We start from the raw sequence: 27,684 nt of genomic DNA on the forward strand, positions 1-27,684 counted from the left end.
GTACAACAAAGTCTTTCTGTTGCCTAATTTAGTTTTTCTTATTTATAAAAAATGAAAATTAGTTTTCTGAAAATTAAACAAAAAACACTTTCCATTAACCCAATTCCCAGAGGAAGTTAAGTAGCAGAAAGGATCCCAGGCAATTTCATTCTTGATTTAGATTAATATTTAATTTTTACTTTTGGTTATGTTTAAACTAGAGATGGGCCGGGTACCCGATTTGGATTCAGTTTTCATTTTCGATAGCCGGCAAAATCTCTAGTTTAAACCATTTAAAAGTAATCCGAACGAAAATTTCATCTTGAGACCATGAAAAATAGGGCATTACAATTTAGGGTGCTATTTCTTCAAAAGTTAAGTAAGAATTTAAACGATTTACGAATTACAGAAATTTAAACTTCTCACAGACCTACTGCTGATTTTTATCCAATAACTGATTCATTATTTCGTTGTATTATTGTAATGGATATTATATAGTCGTCTAACGGTCACGTCAGATCACTAATAGGTACATTGGCGACAAACTGCGACAATAACGCTCGTTCGATGGTCAATGTGACCTAAATCCTATTCGAAGAAACTATTATGTGGCGTGTACCTATTATTGTTGATGCCGTTCGTAATGTTCGAACAACGGAAACGAGCAATCAAAGGGGTAACTCAGCAAACATGCCACCAGCTTCCCTGTAGAGCAGATTCGTGTACTGTAGTGAATAGCTCGTTTGGCACTTACCGAGTCAAAAGCGACAAGAGAAGAAAGCTGTTGCACCATTATTATTATTGCACACACACACCATCTACATGTCCAATAATAACTCAAAATAAAAAAGAACCCCCGAACAAGTGTGTGGTTCATTCGCGCACTGAAGGTTCCGAACATAATAATTATAACGACATTTAAAACTTTTCTTAATCCACTGTGTTCGTAGTAGGATGCATCTTTCGGCCTGCATGTTCTGGCTATAAATAGGGGCCAAAAAGGGGGAAAAAACAGTTTTTATTACTCATATTTTCTTTCGACGGAATATTAGGTAATTGTCGATACTGTGTTTTATCTTCCTTGTAAAACTTTATTTGATTATCTACAAAAAATTTAGTTCGTAATCACCGATCTGTTACGATTTACAACTCTTTTTGGCATTCGTCAGAACACCATATATGGTAGGCTCCAACAGAATTGTTAAACAGCGTTCAATAAACAACTACAGGCGGTTTAGCGAACGCCATTTGTCAAGATTTGTCCCGTACTTGATGGTTAAGTATACCTAGTTTGGATACAGCTACACTGTGGGTTCATATTAAAAATTCGATATTATTCAAACAAGGGATTACCACAATAAGGGATTGCTTTTAAAAATACAGCAAATCAAATGTTATTATACGAGAAAAAAATCTACTTAATTGCTTTATTTTTTTATTCACTGATACATGTTTAAAATTATCTTGATAATAAACATCAATTGACTAGATGACTCAGACGCAATTTAAATATGTAACCGTAGTGTGTTGCTATCATGACCGTGGACCGACGTTATAAATTGCAAATGTTCTTAATGTCACCTTTTAAACAAGGCTGTTTGAGTTAATTAGAGTATACTAGTATTACTGTCTAAAAGTAATTATCGCGGCTACATAAAATGAAGGCTAAAAGTGTTTTACCCCGCAATGTATTCATAAAAAACATATACGTATAATCGAATATATTATGCAATTTTTAATCTAAAGATCAGATTAACTTACCTTAAGTAAAGTTCGATCTTCATTATATGAAGACTTCATTCTAATAAATAAATAATATGTAGTACCCCTGTCTCTGGTTAGAATTACCGCAAATGGCATTATTTATTTATGAGACGAGACTGAATATAATTCTAACAAGTGTAATCCAGGATACTGTCCTGATTCAGGTATAAAGAATGTCATCAGTTGGAGTTGCTTCCCACCGTTTTGCTACCACGAGTGGCTGGATGCGGACTCATCGGAGATAAAAGGATCTCTGAAGAACCTAACCACTTGTGGTAGCGAAACGTTAGGAAGCAACTCCAAGCGACGACCGCCTTTAGACCCTAATCAGGACAGTGTCAGCTCATCTACTGATCACGAAAGCCTTTGTCAATTTCTAATCCAGGAATTTATGGTACAAAGTGTGAGTATACATATAAAAGTTTTAGATGCTCTGTTTCGTAGTTTTATTGTGTACGTCTAAGGTCATGTATTCTGTAACATCATCATCATAAGGTCATCAGCCCTTAGACTGGTTGGACACCTTGAGCTAAACTTCGCGTATCCCTAAAACTAGAACAGCCCACATCCTTAACTATTTGCGAACAGTAATCTAATCTAGGTCTACCTCTACCTCTCCTAACTCCCGTTTCTGCCTCTAATATGTCTCTGACTAGACCTTCATGCCTGAGAAGGTGTCCTACGAACCTATCTCGCCTATTTTTTAAAGACTTCCATAGAGTCCTCTGTTCTCCTATTCTTTCCAATACCTCTTCATTTCTAACCCTTTCTACCCACGATATGCTCATCATCCGCCTATAACACCATATTTCGAACGCTTCTAACCTTTTCTTTTCCGCCGCTCCCACTGTCCATGTTTCGCACCGGTACAACGCCGTGCTCCAAACATACACCTTTAACAACCTTTTTCGAATTACTAAATTAACCGTTCGCGAGCATAAAAGTGACTTCTTTTTATTACAAGCGACACGACCCTGCGCTATCCTCTGCTTTATATCCCTACTACTCCTCTGTGTTCTGTACTCTGTAAACGGCTGTAAAAATATTAATAATAAAAGGAGACCCCAAGGCGGTTCAGACACGCAACGATGTTTGATGCTAATCCCTGTCTGAAGTCACAAATAAATAGGTGTATTTTGAATCCTTCATTGATAATCATCTTCGGGTAAAATTAATGTTTACAGACGCTTTGAAGCTTTTCCAGAAATGAATAAATACACTGTTACATATTGGAACAATGGTTTCAGGTTTAAGACTTTTACGGGTTATTTCTTGTTCTAAAATATGAAGAGATATGCAATGAAAAACGGAACAAGCTTATTGTAGATGGAATAGGAGCTGCATGACACTTTGGACAAAAGCAGAATTGTTTTCTTGCTTGTAAGATATGTTTGAGTAGATGTTTCGACTTTTGACAAGTACGGCAACTACACTGTTACAATTACTTTTCCGTATTAGTTGCAATTCAAATGAGATAAAGCGAAGAGATTAATAATTTAAATATACTGACGTATAAAAAACGACGTTGAAAGTAGATCTGGCCAAAATAACGATGATGGGTTGTTTTTCAATTCCTTTTATAGTCATCCAATTTTCCACCCTTGGATGCGGAATATTTTTTTAATAAATCGGATATAACGTATCCAACAAAAAAAAGAAAGAATCATTACTATCGATTCACAATTGCCGAAGTTTATTTGAGAACCTTCTCTCTTTAGAAGTTTTAGTAGTGGTCACAAAATTGAAAATTAATTTTCACATCAATAGTTTTTAATTGAAAACTCACTCGATTCGGACACCAAAATGTGTCTCACTTTTTCGACTCCTTTGGCAACGACAATAAGAACATTCGCGGCAATATATTGTGGCTTTGTTGAATTCATAATGAGATGCGCCGATGTAATTTGGTGCTGTTGAATAATACACGTAGTAAACGTGTGTATAGGGAGAAGTAGTAATTATCGGGCATAATGCAGCATTGTTATTATCGCGCAGTATGCGCCCTTTACGGCCCGTTCTGCTACTGTCGCAACAACACTATACACGTACACGGTACCGTCACAAAAGGGACCAAATTAGGCAAACAATGGCAACGTGGGAGGAGCGCCCTGCCGTGCTCCGTTGACAAAACCTAATAAAGGCAAAAAAAAAAATGCGAGTTTCTCTACAAATATAAACACATGTTTTTGCAACAATGAAAGATAATTCCGGAACTGTAATCCATTCTATAATTCACGCCGTGGAACGGCCAGCGGATATCCAGCCGCCCTCGAAACCGTTATACCCTCGTGCATGATGCTATAAACACGCATTTTTATTTCGTAGTGGACGTCGCGTTCGCCATACCGCATTCAGATAGCACGAAACGTTTTCCCGTTTACGACAACGGAATCCGTGACCATTAGACATCTCGAAAATCCCCTTCGAAACTTAAATTTCAACAGTAAAACTTTTTCGTGCTTCAAAAATTAATTCTATTTTCCGCAAGTAATACTTCATTCAGTTCAAATGTAAGCTCCTGGGGGAGCTGTCTGTATATTCATACGGGAAATGTGTGTGTGCCTACCTAAATAAAATAAGAGGATTTAAAGGGTTGAACACGTTTCAAATTTTCATGTCCAACTTTTATTTTGTGTATATGGGATGAAGGTGTACCTACATATCGTTTCTAATTAATGCTAACACATTATAAACTTCGCATATGATTGTTAAATTAAATTCTGGCGTTTTTGTTTAATATATAACACAAATATTTCAATGACGCACGCTAAACAATTCAACACCCTTAAACTAGTTCTGTGAAGTTGGAACCCCCAAATGCAAATTATTAAATGAAATTGGGATGGCTCGTTTGCCCAAGTTTAGCCCAGGATAGTGTAACATTTTCTATTGTTAGCCCACCCTTAGGTTAAAATTTATAACAAAAAAAAAATTTGAAGTTCAGAACCACTGAAAATAAAAATTTGTCAAATTCGCTGTTTTTACACTGCCATTAAAACTATTATTCGATTAGCTAGGCTAGTCCTGGATAGCCTAGGTTTTTCTTGGTTAGCCCATTCTTTGCTTAGAAAAATATTCCTTTTGCCATAAAAAAAAACAATCAAGTATAATGTGAAAATCTCTGCTTTATTACTACCATTCGATTATCCCAATGTTAGTCCAACTCTTATGAGTGGAAACTTACAAGAATTATCAGGTTTGTATTCTGAAGTATTAAAATAAGTGGTAATTAACATTTTATACCAGAATACAAATCTTCTGTTTAAATACCGTGTACGTAATTATAAAAGAGTCTGTCTAAAATCAAATTATCAGTAGATTTTGACAATTCTAATACTGTGAAACCAAGATTATAGAAACATCGAATTTTACTAATTTTTATTTTCAGTGGTTCTCAAATTTTTTGTTATAAATTTTGACTCAAGGGTGGAATAAAGGAAAAAAATTGGCTATTATGGCTCATTTTGGACAAAAGAACCATGCCAATTCCGTTTAAAAATTCGCATTTGGAGGTGGTCAAATTCACAGAGCTTCTTAAACTGCCACAATTTGGTTTTCTCTTGAGGTATTTATTCCGTCATTTAATTATAATATGTTTATATATTAAAGCTTATTAGGTTTTTACTATGACCATTTAATATTAATACGAAATTTATCCTGCCCAGGAACATCCAAGTCAATTCACAATTAATAGATTATTGCTGAGAGATGGTAAATTTTGCATAATTGTAAATGTTATTGGGTTACATATCAACGAGATGAATCATTAGCTTCTGAAATCTAGAACGTTTCGCGAAAATAAGCACGTATGGCAACAGTACTCTCGGGTTCCAGCACCGGCGTTTTCTTTTCGGTCGAAAGGCTCGTGGAACGATCACTCATGAACGAGCATTTGTTCGGTCTCGGGAGCTGCACGTCCAAACGCTACATGCATTGCATCGTATTTTATAAATATAGTGGGCGAAGAAAACGTTTTATTCGCGTCGCGAAAACAACTTTGTGAAACCTGTTATATTTCTCCTCTTCGATTCCCCCCTTCAGCCCCCCAACAAATGTATTTTGAGATACCGATCGGCGAGGCGGCATCGTTGCTAACCGTGACGGCCCGCAGATATATTTTTACACGAACACCATCTACCTCTGCCGTGCTATGCCACGCCAGTTCTTGTTTCAAATGGGCATAAAAGGGTTGGACAACTTGTCTTCTCAAAATTGCACATAATCTTGACTTATGTAATCTGTATCATGCCAAAGCCGAAACTGCTTTCTCTCTGAATATTTACCGCCAAATACGGCGTCATAAATGTAACTTTCTTCCAGACAATAAATTAATTAATAACTAAGTTGAATCCGTGGAAAGTTGGACGGAAGGGTACCGTTATGGATGGTGCAATGCAAAATATTCTCCGAACATAAAATTTCCACATTTATTTATCGGCATTCTTCCTTTTTATATCGCACGAGACATACAATCTGTGAATCTTTGATCACCCTGAAGAAAAAAAAAACTTTTGGGTGTTTCATTTCCACCAGCCAGTATTGCTGGTGGGCGGGCAGTCCCTCCGAATTACGCCGGAAGGTAGGATGGAAGGCCCTCTTCAGCCTGCTTTCAGGAATCGTGGGAATAGGTGGGTGGTGGTTCGGGTGAGAAAGATGAGGCTGACGAAATGAAGACAGAAGAGAATGAAAGATTATCTGTGAAATATTACTGCCTCAGCATTTATCTAAGTGATCCAAGGAAACCACAGAAAAACTTGGACCAAGGCAGACGGACGGACCCGGAATCGAATCGGCGTCCTCCCGAATGCTAAGCAATGGTCTAAACTTCTAGGCCATGCCGCTCGGTACCCTGAAGAATCATTCTGCATCTAAACCTGCATACTTACAAACTTTAACTCTGTAAGTATATTATTAGTGTAGACAAGAAACGATGTTGTTTGTATGAATTTTCCTATATCACGTCGTATTTTTTTAAGGATGATGCCGTATTTGTAGCTGAATATCCCTACGTTTCGGTTCTTAACTCTCTACTGATATATTTACCATATACCAATCAGGAAAACATTTCCCACCATAACCTAACGTGAACTCTTGACGTAAATAAAGCACCATATATGTCAATCAGAAAATCCCTTACCAAAATAACAGCCTAAACTTATCCAAATTTTGACTAGAGAAAATAGGTGATAATACTTCCTATCAACAATTTTGTTTCCTTTTAACTTTTCTTTCTACTTAATTAGCATAAGTAGACAAAATTCGTGAAAGTGTATCATTTGATACGAAAATGCCGTGGTTCCTTAGGAATAATAAAGAAAATTTCATCCTCTCTCACTAAGGAGACTATCAAGCTAAAACGGTTTGCTGATTTTACAACAGGCCGTAGGTAGTAATCTTATACGTGTAATGTAAAACAGTCTACTGCATATAAATACGCTCAAATTTGAAACTTTGCTGCTCAAAATTTTTGGCTCGCACACCTGCGTTCTAAACATAGTCGGTTATGCCTAAAATTTAAAGGGCACAGCTGTTGTAAACGGGTAAACCTCCGAATCGTCTAACATGCCTACGCAACGTACAATAACTTTACTAAAAAGCCAAAGTACATCAGTTTACTTTATCACTGTATATTTAGGAAAGAAACCAAATTCAATTTATTTTTGGGTTAACAAAGACAAAGTGATCTTTTTAACGGTCAATTAACCTAAATGTTTTTGAGCTCAACACTTCATTTGGGAATTACAATATATTACTAATGTATTCTTTTATTTGTTTCTCGTTTCTGTATATTCCTACTTTTCAATTTAATTTCGCATTTATGTAAATTTAATATCAGAATTTATGTGACAACTGCCTTTATAAAATAATAATTTCGCTGTTATTTTTACAAGTGAGTCTAATTATAGCTACAGATGGAACTCACAAAAAGGATTCGGTAAACCATCTGAAATAATAACAAAGACCCAGGGGTATAGGCTGAAAAGATCCTCTTGGTGTTCATAAACATTTCAAATGCATGCTTTTTGTTATATTCATTATGTAAAAGAACATTATTTGAAACATGCAAAGGTAAGTAATGTTTTAGCCTTTTTTTTTGCTACAGACTACGTACAAATTGGAGATTTTACTCATTCGGGGAGCTTTTTCCGAAAAGCACATGTATAGGTAGTGGTCGCGTTAGAATTGTTGGCGTAGGTCTATTATAGTCATTCTCTATGATTTTATTCACTGTTATGTGATGCATAGTGGTTACTTTACAACTTTTGCTTGTTTTATTTCCACTAGTTACTGATGCTGATGGGCGAGCAGTCCCTTATACACTCTAGCAAAGCTAGAGGATAGTACGACAGGCTTTATTTAGCCTTCTTTAAAAGGACCCGTAGGAATGGGTGGATGATGGTTAGGGAGAGAAAAACGGACGAAATGAAAACAGATGAAAAGTAAAGAGCTAAGTAACTCTAGAGGAAGGCGGACCAGAATAGAACCGGTGTTTTCCCGAATGCTAATAGATGATATAGACCTCTAAACCACGCCACTCGGTTTACAATGAAATATCATAAAGGTAATTTAAGTAACTAATGAATTAAACGGTTTCACTAGATTTTTTTTTAAAACTGTTCATTACGAATGAAACTGTGCTCGCTTGTGTATAACATCATCAAAGTACGAGCTCGTTGTAAATGATTTACTTTTGAGAGGTAAGTGAGTTCGTAAAAGCGGTAGGCAGTTTTAAACAATGGCCGAACACTTACGAAAACAATAATAGCCTGGTACAAATTGGTGTCGAGAGTTGATACTTCAATGTCGCAGAACATTAACTGGGTATTGTATTCCGAGTTTTATTATCGACGATGAGTCGTCGATTTTGAGAGAATTCACCAACAAAAAAAATCGCATTTATTTATCAAGGCTACTCGGCGAACAGAGAACAGAAAAAAAAAACAATAACTGGCTAAAGAACATAACACTCACCTTAATACTATCGTAGCAAGCTGTGACTCGACCGTTTTGGACCTCGACGTTGGCTGGAGGATGGGCGAACTTGCATTCTGTGTCTGGTCTAGAGCACTTGTTCCTCTGGAACTCTCTGCAGACTTCCAGTTGGAGCCATCGGCTGTCTTTGCCATTCAAAAGGTTGTTCATGTTAACCATAGTCGCCATTTTTATTTATTTAAAGTGCGATTTACTACGCGCGATAATATTTATATTTGATTGGACACACGAATCACTGGCAACAACAACAACAGTAATACTACTACTGCACGATGCACGCGATGCGCAAAATGCAATAACAAATATCCTACGAATATACAGTTAGTTTCAAATACTGAATTTTCTTTTACGGAGAGCAGCACGAACTTTGGATTTTAGAATAATAGGATTATGCGGCGCTACGATCAGGTAGAATTATTGTCCATCCTTTTTTATTTTATTCGTGAGACTGTCGGTAGTTTTACAGTTGAAATTGAAGGAGCAGTGGCGATTACTGTTATTTGGAGGGGAAGAGAGTTCGATATTGGTATATAAGCGCTAATATTATGGCACAAAATATGCGTGTGTTTGTGTGTATGTGTGTATGTACTAGTGAATGGAACTAAACGAGATCACCGTTGCAATACGTAGGTAGTAGTACTTATAAAGTTCAACAGTAATAGGGGTTGGTTGGTTTAATTGTTTTGTTGGTCGTGGTACAGGCGAGAGGACTAGCAACAAGTGCTCCTAGAGTCTGACAGTGGTCAGTTAGCGGAAAAGCAGGTTGCGAAGCTAAGCGGCTGTTTTCTGTCAGAAGCTAACGCATGTTGTTGGTCCGAATCAAGCGAGCCCCGTGTCTTGCTACGACTGTTCGTACTTATAGCCTGAAAAAAAAAGAAAAACAAAATATTATACTAATATATATAATAGAAAACAATGCATTCAAACTAGAAATGGACCGGGTACTCAATTTGGATCCGGTACTCGGCGAATTTTTTAATCCAATACCACTTTACGTGAACAAGGAGACAAAAAATTAGGAGAAGTGACTCATTTTAGATATCTAGGATGTCAGATAAGTCAGGACGGAAGAAGTAGTAGGGATATAAAGCAGAGGATAGCGAAGGTCGAGGCGCCTTCAATAAAAAGAAGTCACTTCTATGCTCGCGAACGGTTAATTTAGAAATTCGAAAAAGGTTGTTAAAGGTGTATGTTTGGAGTACGGTGCTGTACGGGTGCGAAACTTGGACAGTGGGCGCGGCGGAAAAGAAAAGGTTAGAAGCGTTGGCAATGTGGTGTTATAGGCGAATGATGAGGATACCGTCGATAGAGAAGGTTACAAATGATGAGGTATTAGTAAAAATAGGAGAATAGAGAACTCTATGGAAGTCAATAAGAAAAAAAGAGAGATAGGTTGGTAGAACACCTTCTCAGGCATGAAGGTCTAGTCAGAGATATATTAGAGGCAGAAATAGGAGTTTTTACTTTAGGAGAAATTACTGTTCGCAAATAGTTAAGAATGTGGGTTGTTTCAGTTTTGGGGAAATGAATGGAGTGGAATAGAGGTGCGTGTCCAACTTAGGACTGACGACCTTATGATGATGATGGACTACAGTTTACAATCAGAAATGGCAATAGATCAGAAACGTGTTAGCTAATCTTATCCCCCTAAATTTTACTTTTACAAACGTTTCCTGTTGTCTGCATTTTTCGAGTACTAGAATCGAAATCGATCATTTGATGATAGAAATTGAGGGTGCGATGATTCTGCCCCGGAAGATCTCCGATTTTTTTTTTGACTGATATGCTTAGGATCATAAGGTTAAGGTAGGAAAAGACAACATGAGTGTTGTCGTGGTAATGTCCTTCTTTTTGTTGGTAATTACCATGAAAATTGAGTGTTTAATTTACATCCCAATTTCAACTATTAAATTTAAAGCTTATATTATAAAGTACTATGCCATGCTCTTTTCTAGGGCGACATTAATGGTGATCCTTTTGAAATGTCAATTAATTAACATAACGATATAATACCGATAAACAGAAAATTGTACCTTACCAGCACAACACTATTCTGTGAATTATGAATGAATAATAAGTAAAAAACATGAATTTTAGGAGTAATAATAAAGAGTCCACAATCCGAAGGTCAGGTGTTTCGAGTCAATATATGCACATACTGAGTAGCATAAAGTAAAATATTTACCTCCACATTAAACTTTGGAGTAGAGGAATTGAATTTAATTAGTCAAAGTCGCATACCCACTTCCACAACTTTGTTCATTCAAAATTCAACCCTATCTGTTCGAGATTCCACTAAAACAGATTACCGATTTGTTTCAAGGGTTTGGAACACTACAAACGTCTGAAACATGACATTTCCTATATCTACTCAAGTTGTGAGAAGTATTCGAGACAAATCTGTTTACTTCTTGAATTAGTGCCAAAAAATAAATTGCCCACAGCTGCTTTAATTAAGAAGTCCTTGTTTTGTTAGACATTCTGAACGAAACACAAACTTTTAAGAAGAGTTACAGATGAAATAACCACTTAAAAACAAAAATTTAATAAATAAAGCATCAAAAAAACATATCGTTCTACAATTAATTTTAATAAATTTTTTAGCACATGCATAATGTTCACCAAAAAACAATAAAAAACTGTTTTAATGTTTGTAGATGCTATGGGTGGGGTTTATCTTTTCAAAGAACCTTTTGATCTCAGCATATTCCACATTTCATCATAGCATCTTAATTCTGTGAAAATACATTTCACATTTGATTTTCGAGATCGTACATGAAAGTACAGGTCTGACGAACGAAGCTGGCGAGCGGTCGCGCAGGTACTTGCCCATTTATGACCTATTTGGGTAAGTCACTTGGAACCGATACACAAATAAGCTTTAAGTAGGCGTAAATTATAGTATTAATACAGATAGGACAGTAGCGTACTAGAAAATAGTGTAAAAACATGACTTATCAAAAAGAAAAAATTAACCTATTGCTTTTGTTTTATAGTTAGTTTTCACATTCACTGTCATCATGGGAATCTCTATCACTGTCACCAACATGAACAATTAGTTCTTCTGTTTGTCTGTCTATTACTTGCTCACTGATCCCTATTTTGAAATATTTAATCTATGCCCCTGATAGGAATACTGAAGAAAGAGGGCTGCAATCATTATACCTAAAACTGCCTACTTTTGCCACCTCGCATCCACGCCATTTTAAAATTTCCGCCAGCTTCCAGCGTCAGGCCAGTATGCTTCGGGCAGAATTGGAGGCCACACACTCACCGGGGACGTGAATGCAGATATTTGTACATAATATAGACATTTATGTATAAGTATGAGCGATATTCTACCTATATTTATGCCCCTATGGGGTGCTTTGTGTTTATATGCACTTGGATGTGTATATTATACAGATATTTTAATCCATTTAATATTCTCCATAAAATATGTGACGAATAATATTATTCAGCAAAATACTACGTACGTACCATTACATAGAATACACTAAAATCTAACGCATAACTTTCTTTGCGTTTCGTCAAAGAAGTGTACTTCTTCGTATGCTCAGGAAGTAACGGGTGCGTGAAGTCTTTTGCAGCAGTTGTACTGACTGTGAGAGTTTTTCGCTATGAAAACAGTCTTAGTAAAAGTACGGTTACTGTCCCTGAAGATGTCAACCACAGCTGTTAGCGAAACGCTAGATAAACGACTCTATCGGTGTTCGGCTCACTTAAAAATGAGAAAGATCGAGACCGCAGTCATCAAGTTCGAATATCATAATAATAATGATGGTACATGTAACGTCACTTGTTATACCATGATGATCTCCGACCCATAGGTACAGCGCTTCTATAATTGTTGTAAGAATGTGTTTGCAACTTTTGCCACTACATTTTAGTAAATCCTAAGACGTCATGAACTTCATTTGAAATGCATAAAAATGTTCGTAGAATCTCAAGTACATCTTGAGAATCTCTCGCTCCTTGAGAGTGGCGACTCAGAATATTGCATGAGTAAATGGGAGTGTGTGCTCACATTACTAAGTGCTTCTTTCAAAAATAGGAGTATCTCTAATACCAGACTTTAAGTTAGCAAAGGATCAACTTTATATACTTAAATGCCATGGTAGGGTAGGTTAATAGATCGCCTTTTACGAAGTTAGGACTAGCCTAGTTTTTACAGTAGCACTAGTGCAAGCATACTTTCATTTATGGATATAAAATTTTGAGTCGGTGCACTCAAAGAACATGTGGTTTCTCAAAAGAGCAGACACTCACATTCTTATACATTTCAAAAGAAATCTGTGAGACTATACTACGCACTCAAGTTATTAGTCATTCGGAATACAAATACAAAAAAAAAACTGACCAGCACATTATACGTTATAGGATTGTTTTATTATTTCAGTCAAATAAGTGTTTTACAAGACGTTCACTTACTGTAAAGGCAAATAAAATGCGCCCGAATTTTGTGTGTGTGTGTGTACTTATTGGTTTTTCTTAAAACACAGTCCAGTGTACAACTTACTGCTTACCGAACACTATAAATACGGCTAATTTTCTAACGGGTCTCAAACAAATTGAGTGGTTAGAAACGAGAATAAAAAGGAGCTATCTCCAGTTCTCTCACAATTACTGAGTGAGACACAATAAGGAGGTGACGTAAGCTCGAAAAGCGAACAAACGAATTACGTGCCACGTACAGCGACAGCGATGTAGGTTCTCGCCGCCTTCTCGCTCGTATCCTTGAAATTTAATAGAATTTACAATTCAAATTAAATAGTCTACCGTAAAACATGGACCTCAGTGATCTGAATGTATATACGGCAAATTTGTTAATCTTATCTCCCGCTGCTAATTACCAGATATTAGAATTATTCAAATAGATATAGGTAATCTGCAATTACTATCCGTCACCCTACATAATGTTCTAATAATTACGAAACAAATACAACATACATAAAACCTCACATTCACTCTCATAACACCTTAAAAAGCTGAATAGCTTTCGCAAAAACATCCGAGTTTAATTTTACTGGTCGTCAACGAATCTGGTCTCATAATTGCTTCAATAAGTCAAACCCTATTCCTAAATCAGGCAATTAATAATCAACGTAGAACCTTACATGCAACGGAAGTTGCGCGCGCACAACTTATGAAAACTCGATTGGTTCAAACACGTAATTAGAACGAGTGTTCTACTATTTGATTGGATCTAATTTGGTTTTGAAATTAGGATATTTCGAAATTTCAATGACTTAATTCTAGGCCCAGATATAAGTTTGCAATTGAAATGCGTTTCCGACTTTTCTGATTCTTCTTTATTCCAAAAAAACGACATATGTACTACTTACGGCTTGTGAAAATAAAAAATAAAAAATAAAAAAATTGTGGCTGTGTATTTTCTCCGTCAACATTGCTACTCGACTGCCCCCTTGTTGAACGGTTATCGTCAAATATGTTGCAGACTCTACTGCCGCATTTTAAAGTCAATCTATATTTACTGTATACAATATATTACTTTTATCTATAAATGTAAATGTATCGCAAGAACAAAATTTTATCGTCGGTATTCCTGGGGTGATGGTAAACTATCCCGAAGTACTCTCAATATCTTTTACGCTTTAATGGCACCTCCGGGCAGTTATCGTATCCGTAAGTCCGTATTAAACTTATAGGTCTTCTTGCGTTCAATATGTGCTTCGGGACAGTTATGCACAACAAAACTCCTTTAATAAAAGGGTTACGATATAATAAAAACGCCTAGAACACACCATAACTCGAGATAATTTTTATCCATTATCGTAAAAATACATGATTTAACCTGTTTTAAAATAAAGTAACTAAGTACAATTTTTAAACGAATTATGCACCCACCGACTACGTCATTACCATCAATCCTCATGATATGCATCTTCATTCGTCCCAATCGTCAGTCAACCTTCGCATTTTCCGAAAAATAAAATACATAACTACATATTTTCGTTTAGCGATCTACTCTAGGGCTTCTTTTGTCGCTTCTAATATGTAAGGAATTAAAAAGTATGCGTTACTTATAGTATCAAGAAAACGGTCCTTCGAGCCGGACTAAAAAATTGAACGTGTTTATTCATTTACATAAAACTTTCATATATTTAACAAAAAAAAACACCGAATAGCATTGAGTTTTCAAACAGCTTGAATTTGTTGAATTATATATATAATAATTACTACTCGATTTATAATTTTACTTCAGAAAATAGGGGTAGAAAAATTACTTTCAAACTACTTTTTACGTATATTATTGCAGGACTACCTTGCGTTTTGATGTTACGAAAAGAAGTATGTTTTACTGGTAGGTATTGGTTAAACGAAAAAAGTGTAAGTACTAAAAGAAAGAAATAGGAAAAAAGTTTGACAAATTCTCTACAGATTCGTATCGTGAGTAAAAGATCATTTTGCGGATCACTCAACAAACAAAAAAGAAAAGAAAATGCAGCGCGATCCATCTATTCTATAAGAATAACTAACCGGCTTTGCAACGGAGATTTTCTTGTCAGACTATCATCATCGTATTTTTCTTTCGTGTTTTCCACCAGACACTTCCCTTTTCAAACAACAAACGGGGTGTTGCCAACTACTATCGTCGCAGTCCTGTCTAAAGATATTCGCATTGGTGTGGTATTACTATTTGCTTTTTATATCTTTGTACCTACGCCTGGGTCATTTGTTACTTTCCGTGCCGCTCATTGTTTCATTAAGCATTGCTTTGAGCTGTGATTTTATCTATTTAGCCAGCCTTTGTCCAGGTCAGTGCTCCAAACGTGACAAATGGTTAAAGAAACAGCGATAAAGCTCTGCATATATGCATGAATATAAAAGAAAAAACCAATAAAAACCAATTTACTTTTTCAATTTATCTGCTATTTTGTTTAGAATTAGTCAGTCGGCTATGCAAAATAGATCATATTTGCATTTCCTATCTGCTGTCTTTGAAGGTGACGCAAGTCTTATAAATGTGTTTCATCTCATTTTGTCATTTTTTTGCGATTTTAGATTAAGGTCATGCTTAACGATTAATAAATATTTTTTCAATATGTTACCAATTCTTGTCCTTTATACTCCTATGATCTAGGTTGACCAACAGCGCTACTACTTTTCTTTGTTCTCTTTTTATCATTTCAATGAATTGTATGCTTAACTTTGGTGTTATGTACAGAAAACAACAGTGGTCAGTCAAGCAAATTACAAAAAGCATCATCGATCAATATTCCTAAAGAAGGAATTCAAGCACGAGCTCTGCTGTAGAAGTATTACTTTATAGATTTTTATTGGATAATATCCCGTTTAACAAATTGATTGTAGCTTTGTACAGCATGTGAGAACCCATTCTGAATGTAGAAAGGAAGGCAATTAGCCAATTTATTTACTGAACAAAGACTCGCACAGTAAAACAAATACCTTTTTGTTTTACGATATAAGTTTATACGTTTTTTACGTTGTATAAATTTTAAATTCGTTAAATGGCATTTAACTTTCAGAAAAACCATTTACAATGTATGATACATACCAATTTTACTCTATTTGTTGTATTCTGCAGCTTTTAAATTGTTATTTAATTTAATAACAATCCACTAGCTTCAACAGTGTTACCGTTGAGACGTTTTGATTAATCAAGAAAACATTCTGTGATAATTTTTAGCCTTGATTATCAAATTCATTAAAATCCTCTACCATAAAATTATAAGAAAATTAATTAGTTTCCATGTTACAAAATTTAACGGCTGCCGTTTTCTTTAATATGTAGTTATACGATTATGGCATGAAAAGCGTAAGTTCACTTACAGGTAAGCAATTAATTACCTTTAAGTTTCGCCATCCGCTGCTATTTTCACCGTTAACGGTATTGAAGTTCTTGAAATTGTGCGATAATTTCTTACTCACTGAAGTTTCCGACTTCCTCTCGACATCGTCGAGTTGCACCTTTGTTAAACGCTTAAAACTTTAATTTTAACCGGCTGGCTCTTGTCACACCGCTAACATTTTACATTCAAATAGTCCGAGGGTTCATGTTAAACGCTATAATAACATTTTTAATAATGGTAAAAACTCACTTGAACTCCGACAGTTCCCTAATGTACTCATAAATACGTAATTTTTATGAATGTTATATTAGGTTGAACTACTGCATTTCCCCATGATTATTATCTCTCCCTTAGACTATTGGTAAAATATTGTTTTAAAAAGATATAAGTGGGTCTCTATAAGTATTTTCTACTGTTCTTCACTATTATTTGCTAAAATTTTAGGAGAAATTTTTAACCATTCTACAAAGATGTCTTGGATAATATAGGGTTGTTCGGAAAGTCATTTCGTTTTTTTTTTTGTGGAAATGAAAGACAGTTTTCGTATAATAAACAAATACTTAAATAGATAATTAATTAAATAAATTAAATTATATATTGACCGTTCTGGTCCAACACCTTTTGCCATCTTTCTGGAAGTAGCATAATTCCACGCTCATAAAATTTTTGGTCTTTGCTGGCAAAAAACTGATCGAGGAGTTTTTTGAACTCCTCATTTGAGGTGAAGGTTTTACCGTCTAAAAAATTTTGGCGAGTGACCAAACTTGTGTGAGGTCTCGCGTTGTCTTGGTGAAACACTACACTATTCCTGTTGATTAGTTCTGACCTTTTCTGTTGAAGTGCATCATTCAGTTTGTCCAGCTGATGACAGTAGATTTCTGAATTAATCGTTGTGTTATCCGGTAAAAGCTCAAGAAAAACGATTCCTTTAAAATCCCACCAAACAGACAGCATCACCTTTTTTTGGTGAATATCGGCTTTGGAAATGGTTTGAGCCGGTTCATCTTTTTTGCTCCATGACCTCTTGCGTTTGACGTTGTTGTATACAACCCATTTTTCGTCCCCAGTGATGATGCGCTTCAAAAACGGATCATTTTCGTGACGTTTGAGAAGCGAATCGCAGACGTCAATGCGGCGACACAGATTTCTCTCTGTGAGAACATGGGGAACCCATACATCGAGCTTCGAGGATAATCCCAGGCCTTTCAAGTGGTCATAAACTGTTGAATTTGATAAATTTAACCTCAATCCGATCTCACGTGTTGTTATTCGCCGGTTCACATCAACTAATGCCTTTATCGCGTCTTTATCAGCTTCAACCGGCCTTCCCGAACGTGGTGCATCTTCGACATCAAAATTGCCGGATCGAAATTTAGCGAACCAGTTCTGGCACTGGCGTACTGTCAACACACCTTCTCCATACACATCAGTCAATTTCTTTCTGGCTTGAACAGCATTTTTACCCTTTCTGTAGTAAAACAGTAAGATATGTCGAAAATGCTGCTTATCGCTCTCCATATTTAAAAGGGCACCAACCAAAAACTACTGCGTAGAATTAATTGGAATTTTTCACACACAAGCCTTGCTATATGAGCTCTCAAAGCATATAAAAATTATACGGCTTAAATGTGAAGTTGGGTGCAAAAGAATACAATTAAATCGTCTGTCGGGAAAAAACGAAATGACTTTCCGAACAACCCTATACATATAAGATACACTTTTGTGGAATTAATAAACTATTTTAGTTGCAAAATAGTAAATAGCATTTGGTAAATCTTTCTTCTTCCTTACGTACAATGGAAATTGCAATTACGTAAATAAAATATCATGAACAAATTTGACTAAGACACTTGCCCCGTTTTTAAAAATAAAATCAACACAGTTTGTGTGACTTTTTGCATTTTAAACTAGCTAAGAAAGGAATATTTACAGGTAGACGTGGTTAAAAAAAATGTATTTCACGTCCACCAAATTATGTATAATTCCGCTAGTGGGACAAAAAGAAAAATGAAATGAGTAATTTCTATGTTCAACCAACATTTATCATTATCTTATTATTATATTTATATTGACGATAAATTCGTAAATATGTACCCGAAACAAAAGATGCATGAATACGATTTCTCAGACGGAACGATTTATTGGGCGCAATCAGTTGCTGTCTTTACTGTAATATTGATGTTTAAATTGAAGACTTGGAAACTTTCAAATAACCATGTAGGTAGGTAAATTGTTTTNAATTCGTAAATATGTACCCGAAACAAAAGATGCATGAATACGATTTCTCAGACGGAACGATTTATTGGGCGCAATCAGTTGCTGTCTTTACTGTAATATTGATGTTTAAATTGAAGACTTGGAAACTTTCAAATAACCATGTAGGTAGGTAAATTGTTTTGTAATCGGTACGCAGATGTTGTGATGTAAAGAACACATATGGAACATTAGATCTACGATAATGGAACTTGTCATAGTGAATACCCTAGCAGCTACATATGTAAGCTAATAAAACATACAAATGGAAAGTTATTGCTCCAACATATTTCTCCTTTGGCAAATAAACCGTCTGTTAAACAGGAGAACCTCTATAATACTGACAATTATAACAATTGATAAATCAGATAGAGCTTTGCTAATGCTTCATTTTCACAACAACTATTAAATTACTTCCCACTAACCTACTTTTTTCATTTTCGTTTTAATCTTGTACAATTTTATGAAATGAAAAATGCGGCTGTATACGTCGTGCTCCAAAAATTTACGGACTTTATAACTCTGGTATTTCACCGAAATTTTACATTATATACCGTAATACGAGTCAAATGCGAACTATTGTACATAATATTCAAATGTGGACAGTTAGAGAAAAAAGAAACATTTCCGAAATTGCATACAACGAAACTAAAAAATTGTGTTTACAGAAAAATCCTTGCAAGCCGGTAATTCAGTTGAGTTAACTCAGTGCCAGAATACCTAATAATAGATGTGTCACATATTTCATACAGAGCAGACAAAACGTTCTCGATGTGTTAAATTTCACCTACACATGCAAACTGTTTTAGTACACATCCCGCGTACATGCATACATTTGCAATTCAATTAACTGAGTCATGACTTTCATTTGCAGTTTTATAACAGTTATTTGTTTGTTTATTTTGTAAAAAAGACACAAGACTGACTGACTGTCTCCAATTTTTCCACTTAATCTATAAAAATAAATAATTAACATCGGCTACTTCTTACAGGAAAATTTCACAACAGAAAAGAAACACCTATGGGGAAAACCAGTTACAAATTAAAACAGGTTTTTTGGGTGTTTATTAAATTTTAGGAACAATTGTTAATCAAACTTCCTAACATGTAAATGTCTGAATTTGTACGTATTCCAAATAAAAACTTAATGATAAAACTGCATCATGTACTAATGTACCTACATATTTCCAATACTAAAATAAGCATCTAATTTTTTTAGTGTTTCGGCGTCATTTAATCTGAATCGTGTTACCTCGTACGTTGATAATTTTTTGTTTGGTTTTGCATTTACAAAAAAAAAGAAAAATTGAAGCGATAATCATAATCGCTCGCAGAGACAGCTGGGGGAATTTTACCGGCAATTGTTACCAATATATGAATCCCAATGTTCCGCCAGAATAAATAAAAGCCGCGCATCGAGCAGATAACGCTATAATTAAAATGACACAATCCAATTTCATGCAAGAATGGCCAGCAAATCTAAAACTGCAATAGACAGATGATGGCATTCCGAATTGCGAACTTGCCTGCCTTTATACATGTGTGTTATTCCTTTCCACCAGAACTCAACAACGAATTTTCACAATTATAAAATTTCCTGTGTACAAGATTCTCAGAAAACAATAACCAAAACGAGTGATAATTTAAATTAGAAATGCTGTACATTCCGCAGATTACTTTTATTAGATTATAGTTAGGGATGTTCTACTGTCCAACCAATCGGCGGACTAACGATGAAGTTTACAGTTAATATTAAATTGTACAGCTGGATAATGCCTAGTTCCCTCCCATATACCTGTTTTTAATTAGGGTTCAAGTTTTCCGTATGTCGAATTCCCTCCTAATTATACATCAATTGCCCCCCAACGGCAGCGGATGACCTTGAGTGCTAATTACCACTGTAAAGTCATAAAGAGTTGTTTGAATATAGCCTCACATCACATATTAATCTTAATATAAATACGAAGTGTTTCATCTAATTTTAAAAAATTGTTAACAAGACAAATTAAAACTAATAAAGTTTTTCTAGATGATTGCATCAAAAAGCTAGACGCACACGAATTTCCAAACATTGAATTTGTTAAGGTAGTCGGAAACCATTTTAAAATTAAATAAATAAACATTTCATAACTGATGTATGAGTTTTCTTTCTGAAATGATTTTGTGTTTAATTTACTGAAGTACTGAAGTGCACTATAAATATATATTTATTNCACGAATTTCCAAACATTGAATTTGTTAAGGTAGTCGGAAACCATTTTAAAATTAAATAAATAAACATTTCATAACTGATACGTGTTTTCTTTCTGAAATTATTTTCTCTTTAATTCATTGAAGTACTAAAGTGCACAATATATATTTATTTACGAAAAATAAAATCGGTAAGTAATCGTTGGCTTAATTATCGGAGCTGATATGAACGGGAGGGAACTCGGCTAGTACGCAGTAGGGAATTCTATATTTTAACCAAAATTACCTGCGGGAGGGAATTCGGCATCACTGGTATAGCTTACAAGTAAATCGGTACGGCACTAGCACATACTTCGAGCACTGAAAATTACGTATATATTATGACTGAAAGCATCAGTAAGAAGAAAAACTAATATAAAATCTTTTTTCTTTCTTCCCTTACATTCCGCAAATTTTTCCGGAACCCCTCGTATCGCAAATGCTCTGCACAAGGTCCCCTAACCATGTGTATTTAGCCTTTCTTTTCATGTAACGTATTAGTATAATTAAATAACAAAATAAGTAAACACCTAACTAAATAATGTTACAGTCCAACATACATGCAGGTAATGCAGTTGGTTACCGTAAAGTGTTACCGAGCGCAAATGCAATGGATAATATTATGTGCCGATTTAGCTTTGAGTCCGCATTTAATTCGTGTCCGTTGAGGTAAGCTTCTAAATGTCAGTAACTATAAATTATTCAAAGCTGGTAAGTGAAAGGACAGAAATTGAATTAAGTACAAAGAGAATTTAACGTAACGTTACGTTGACAGTTAAATTAATAGCGAAAATAAGAATTCAATTTTTTGCAGTCGGTAGCGTTTTCTTTTTTTTGCTGCTATTAAAATTTTTTAAATAGCCGATCTCAAAATCAAATTATTTATTAGACAGAGTGCTTTAACTGCACTAAAATTTAAATATACTATAAACCGTTACTGTTCAGTTTCATTTGCGATTAGAAATTAATATTCATTTGGTATTTTAATGCATCTAATTTACCAGTAAATAGGTACCTACATGATAAATTTATGAGCTATAGTGCATGTATTTACTGTGTATTTAATTTTCATTGATTAGTTCAACATAAACATACTAATCTTTTGTTCCTGTATACCTATCCCTATAGTTGTAGTGTCTATAATGATGTTTTATAGTAGTATTAGCATCTAGCAAGGAAGAAAATGTAAAGAAAAGGCAAATATAAAAGTAGGAGACGAAAAATTAGAAGTGACCGAGTTTAGGTATCTAGGAAGTCAGATAAGTCAGGACGGAAGGAGTAGTAGGGATACAAAGCAGAGGAAAGCGCAGGGTCGAGTCGCCTTCAATAAAAAAAAGTCACTTCTATGCTCGCAATATCGTAGATAGAGAAGGTTAGAAATGATGAGGTATTAGAAAGAATAGAGGACTCTATGGAAGTCAATAAGAAATAGGCGAGATAGGTTGAAAGGACACCTTCTCAGGTATGAAGGTCTAATCAGAAACATATTAGAAACCGAAACGGGAGTTAGAAGGGGCATAGGTAGGCGTAGATTAGATTACTGTTCACAAATAGTTAAGAATGTGGATTGTTCTAGTTTTAGGGAAATGCGAAGATTAGCTGAGAAAAAGAAAGAATGGAGGTGCGTGTCCAACCAGTCTAAGGACTGATAACCGTATGATGATGATGAGTTCAACATAACAGCATTGTTGACGTAGGTACAGGATTTTGGGTGCATATTTTTTGTGGTTCTAATTTAATTTGTTTCTTTCGTTCTCATTGGTATGATAATTTGTTCAATAGGAAACTCAACCGTCCCAAAATTTATTGTGAGGATATATACAAAAAGACGATAATAATGAAGAATAAAATAGGATGATCAGGTGAGCAGGGGATCAAAAAACTTGCTATCAATTAGAACAAAACAATTCCATCGTGAGTTTTAAGTTGAGTGACATCACGGGAAATCAGGAGTAATTTGTCACCGTTAGATAGCGCGCTCGGATCCATTACTTATAGCACGAGAGCCGGCCGGATCCGAATTAAAAAAGCCAATGTTTTGCGAAACTTATTTAATTAACCGGTTCACGGTAACGTTGACGCTTTCTAAGCGAAACGACTGGCGGTATATTGCCGCAGTTTTGTTGTTGCGAAATGGGGAAAATGGCCGCATGATTTACAAGCTCGTGATTATTCGTGCAAAATTGCATTTTCGCTACTTGCTGTTTTCTAGCCGACTACATTCAGCAAAAAGGAAAAACTGTAACAAATAAAACGGAAAAGAGACAGAAAAAAGGTCTAGGACCTTTTTATCCAAATAATTTTTGGTATTAGGACACACTTAGGCACATAAAACTAGAACTCTGTATCTAACGTAAGCAAAATTGTTATTGCAAACGCTGTTTTGAAGAGCTTCACGAAATGCAAACATAACAAACGGAATGAACTACAACTTTGTTTTGACTAGAGTCACCTGCCACGTGAATAAGTGTTGATCTGTCTAGTTTTATAAGATAGAAGTCAAATTGTTTTTGTTTGAGCAGGGTAAAACTAAATCATTTTATGTCGACGAAAAACATCTAGCTGCTAGAATACAAAAATTTTCTTTTTTTTTATTTGTGCGTTTCATGCTGAATTGGTAAAAAATACGAGGCACATACACTGGTTTACAAAATGCGTACACGAGCTAAGAGGCATAAGACAGGTCATAGACAAATTCCAAAACAGGCTGTATAATTAGTTTATTTTCAAATGTTAACCTAAAAACAGTCCCAATTCTCTTTAATTTCACGTTTTTCGTTGAAATTTCGATTGAATCACCATTTAAAGCTCAGATATTTAAACTTTAAAAAAAAAATTAACATCGGGAAAATACAGTAAATCAACTTTAATTTAGTTTACGAATGCAAATGTGCATTTTTCTTGGTCTATGTCTATCCATTTGACTGATAACGCTATTTCATCTAGTAGAACTGTTCTTGTCGTTTCGAAATGCTCTACCATCTGTTTTTGCAAGAATTTCTGAAGCAGGTTTGTGTATCAATCAAAATACTACTCGCACATATGAAGCAATTCGAATTGTAATTCAGTCAATATAATAATTGTGAAGTGTTATCCGATTTGTATTCTTCTAAATCATAATAACCACATGGCAGAGCTGAGGATAAAACGTAAATCAAGCTCAATCAATTTTGATTGTAACCATGTTAACGCTTTGTTGATGGTAGGCAAGCCACAATCCACATACTCACATGGAAGATCATAATAAACGAAAAAGCTTCTGCTAAAGTATGTGTTTGGAACCAAGTGGCAATTCGAATAGTATAATTAATGAATCACAAGTTACATCATTGCTCTGCCTTTAGCCTGTACACATTAGATGATAAACTGAAAATAGTTTAGAAGGACAAACCATATATCTGAACTGAAGTGGGTTTTAACATCGTTACGTCAGGGCAAGGCGCATTATTAACACCGCCAGCATACAGCATGTGCGAATAAATGAGTCACAAACGACTACTTCATTATGTGAATTAGCCACTAAAAGTGAAAATGAGTAAGAAAATTAGAAAAGTCGTGTTAAAGTTGACGCCATGTACACATAAAACTGGATCGTAGCAAACTCGTTTAGTTCTATAACGAAAGCGCCAGACGACCGGGAACAGCCTGCTTTGCTTTTAAGCCACAGAAAGGACATACAAAGGAAGTTTAAAAATGTTTATTCTCCATATACATAGGCATGCTACTTTAACACCTTTTCATCCCCGCATACTGAACTATCAATGACACCTTATGAAATATCAAAATTAAAATTTCTGCTATAAAGTTCAGTTTAACTGTTTACGGAGCTTTTTAATGAGTTACCCAGGACACAAGAAAATGCTCTATTAGTGCAGTACCTAAGTTAATCTCGATTTTTATACAACATGAAGGTACGAACTGGAGATTGTATATACACAATGTAGCACTCTAGCAATAATTTTGAAGGTTTTATAATGGAGTTTATATATTTTGGACTTTAACTGAAGTAAACCATTTCAAAATAACTATATATATTGAACTCTATATAAGTATCGACAAGATATTTTAGAGTATTTTGTATATCGTAAGCTCATATTTCACAGCACTTCATACAAGTCCATCAGAGAAACCTGCCTCACCATAAAAAATTCACATCTAATTCAATATACCTGAAAACAAAGGGAAGGACATGAACACGACTTTCTTTTCTTGTTATAACTTTATGACCCTAAGCAATCAGACGAATTTATTATTTATTGGATATGTGCCTTTTTGACCACCCAAAACTGTTGACTGCACTCCAGACTCATCAATCTATCTCCCCTACATCCCCATATAGGAATACCTTCTTGTCATACAGGACACATATGTACGTAAGTTATAAAACTAATTAGTTCTAAGTTTAATTCTTTATCAAAAAAAAAATGTTAAACGTGCATCATATGGCGTTTAGCAGTAATTTAAATAAAGCTTACAGGTTTTGGACCAAAAAATTGCAAATAACTGTATAAAGACACACGAAATCCTGTATATTGTAGCATATGAGACCTAATTTGTAATATATATTTATTTTTAACTTTAATTCGTTAAAGAAAAAGTATGTCAAACATCAATTTTTAGATTAGAACAAAATAAACATAAAAATTCAATTTAACTCATTTGGCACTTACAAACAACAACTAAAGATGATGGTAAGAATGATATACCTATATTTATTATGAAATTATATTTCAGACTATTTTTACTATGGATGTAACTAGAAAATTTTGATTTGTAAGTCAAAATTTTTGTTACATATATCTAACTAATTTAACTCGACAATTACTTAATAATAAAATTGAATCCTTTTTATATCGGTTACGTAAATGAATCCAAGCAAACACAATTTTAGACAGTACTTAAGTTGTGCTAGAAAATATGCAGCATTAAAAAAAAGCTATCCAAGCTATAAGCTCACACGAACACCGCATTATGAGGATTTAAAATTTTATATTGAATTGATTCCTTAGACTTAAAGGATTTCCAAGCTGATTTTATACATCTCTACCCGTATGCTCTGGAACAAGTATCATTTGAACTAATTAAGTATACCCAATTAGACGCAATTATCGTTAAGTAAACACTTTCTAAATACACCTATTACTTAATTTTCGATGTTACATAATTTAGCGTTAATTATTAATTAATGCACCCACATGAATACAAGATATTTACTACATGTTCCTGAAAAACTAACATCGTTTTCTCAGTAAAATTGATTACTGCAGAAATAGCAAAATGTGTTATGCTTATGGGATCAATATCAGCTTTTTTTTATCTTTACGGATTACACTGCAGGTAGGTGTAATCTATTTCATTTTTATCTGTTGCTTTTTTGTTCAAAATTTGTAATGGCTCTATGATCATTTAATGGGTAACAGTTCTTTTTCCGAACGAACAAAACAATTTCAGGTAAGTACACTGTAAACGAGTAAAGGGATTCGGTGCTTTACTTATCTGAGAATAATTGAAATCTTTTAAGTTTTACGTAGGTTACAAAAGTAAGGTGATTATTTAATGATTCCTAAAAAGCAACAAGTTTCTGTATGTATTCATTTTTTCCACATACAATTCAAAATAATATTTTTATCGCGAATGATAAAAATTTTCTGCTTTTATTGTGGTCAATAAACGAATACGTTTTGATAAACGTAATTGCCATATTACACAATTAAAAATAATCGCAATAAAAAGTTCAAACTAAACGAACCCCATTACGCTAATCAATTTCTATTTGTAGCGTACCTATTCGGCTGCATTTCTACATTTTTTTGTTTGGATACGAATACTGCATCAAAAAAATAACTCGAAGCTAATAAAAATCACTTGTATAAACACAAAGATTAAACTTCGAAACATAAAAATTTCATGAATACCGTAAAAAGTTATTCAAAGGCTATCGCAACATTTTAACCGCGGCAACTACCGTGGTTCGTATTTTGATTGCTCGCACATAAAAACACGGTAGGCATGTATAGGTAACTAGGAATACCTGACTGGATCGTGACCAATTAGATCACACGGCGTCCGTCTGAACGCGCGAACAAACTACAGTAAAACAAATACAAAACATTATGCGTTTATATGAATTGTGAACGAACATATGAGATTATTTGACGATGAAAGTTAACAAATAACATAAAATAACAAACATGATGATTATCACCTCGAGACGTAGCAGAGTAGTCGTCGTCGTCGTTTGGTTGTTAGTAATCGACGCTGGTATTTGATAGTAGTAGTAGATAAGAGAGAGTAAGTAGTAGGTATTTAGTTGTAATAAACACGCCTCGATACAAGACACTGACTGGTTTGAGAAGCGTCGCGAACAAGCGAAGCGGTCTGGCGGTAGCGAGGGACTGCGGTCAGTAAGCCGGCGTCGCGAAAATGCACATGGACGCGCGCAAGCGCCGTCGGGGTCGCGGGCAGGGCGAAGGGTCACGACGCGGGACGCCCGTGCGCTTGCGTCCTGCCCGAACCCTGAGATCCCGACTAATTATATAAGAGACCGGCTTACCACCACCCGGAAGAAACGTTGACTGGAAAAATTTCCCGACTGGCGCTGACTGGCCAGGCGCCGCTTTTCCACCGCGGA

General features: G+C 35.1%; 1 long non-coding RNA gene across 1 annotated transcript; it reads right to left on the reverse strand.

Annotated features, from left to right (window-relative positions):
• Positions 1-9,080: 9,080 nt before the first annotated feature.
• Positions 9,081-27,473, reverse strand: LOC108739704. Its single transcript, XR_001938217.1, has 2 exons — positions 27,259-27,473; positions 9,081-9,599 (listed from the first exon to the last, which is right to left on the reverse strand). It is a non-coding gene; the product is annotated as an uncharacterized LOC108739704 (long non-coding RNA).
• Positions 27,474-27,684: the final 211 nt, after the last annotated feature.

This window comes from Agrilus planipennis, unplaced genomic scaffold, assembly GCF_000699045.2.
Source record: "Agrilus planipennis isolate EAB-ADULT unplaced genomic scaffold, Apla_2.0 scaffold93, whole genome shotgun sequence".
Lineage (NCBI taxonomy): Eukaryota > Metazoa > Arthropoda > Insecta > Coleoptera > Buprestidae > Agrilus > Agrilus planipennis.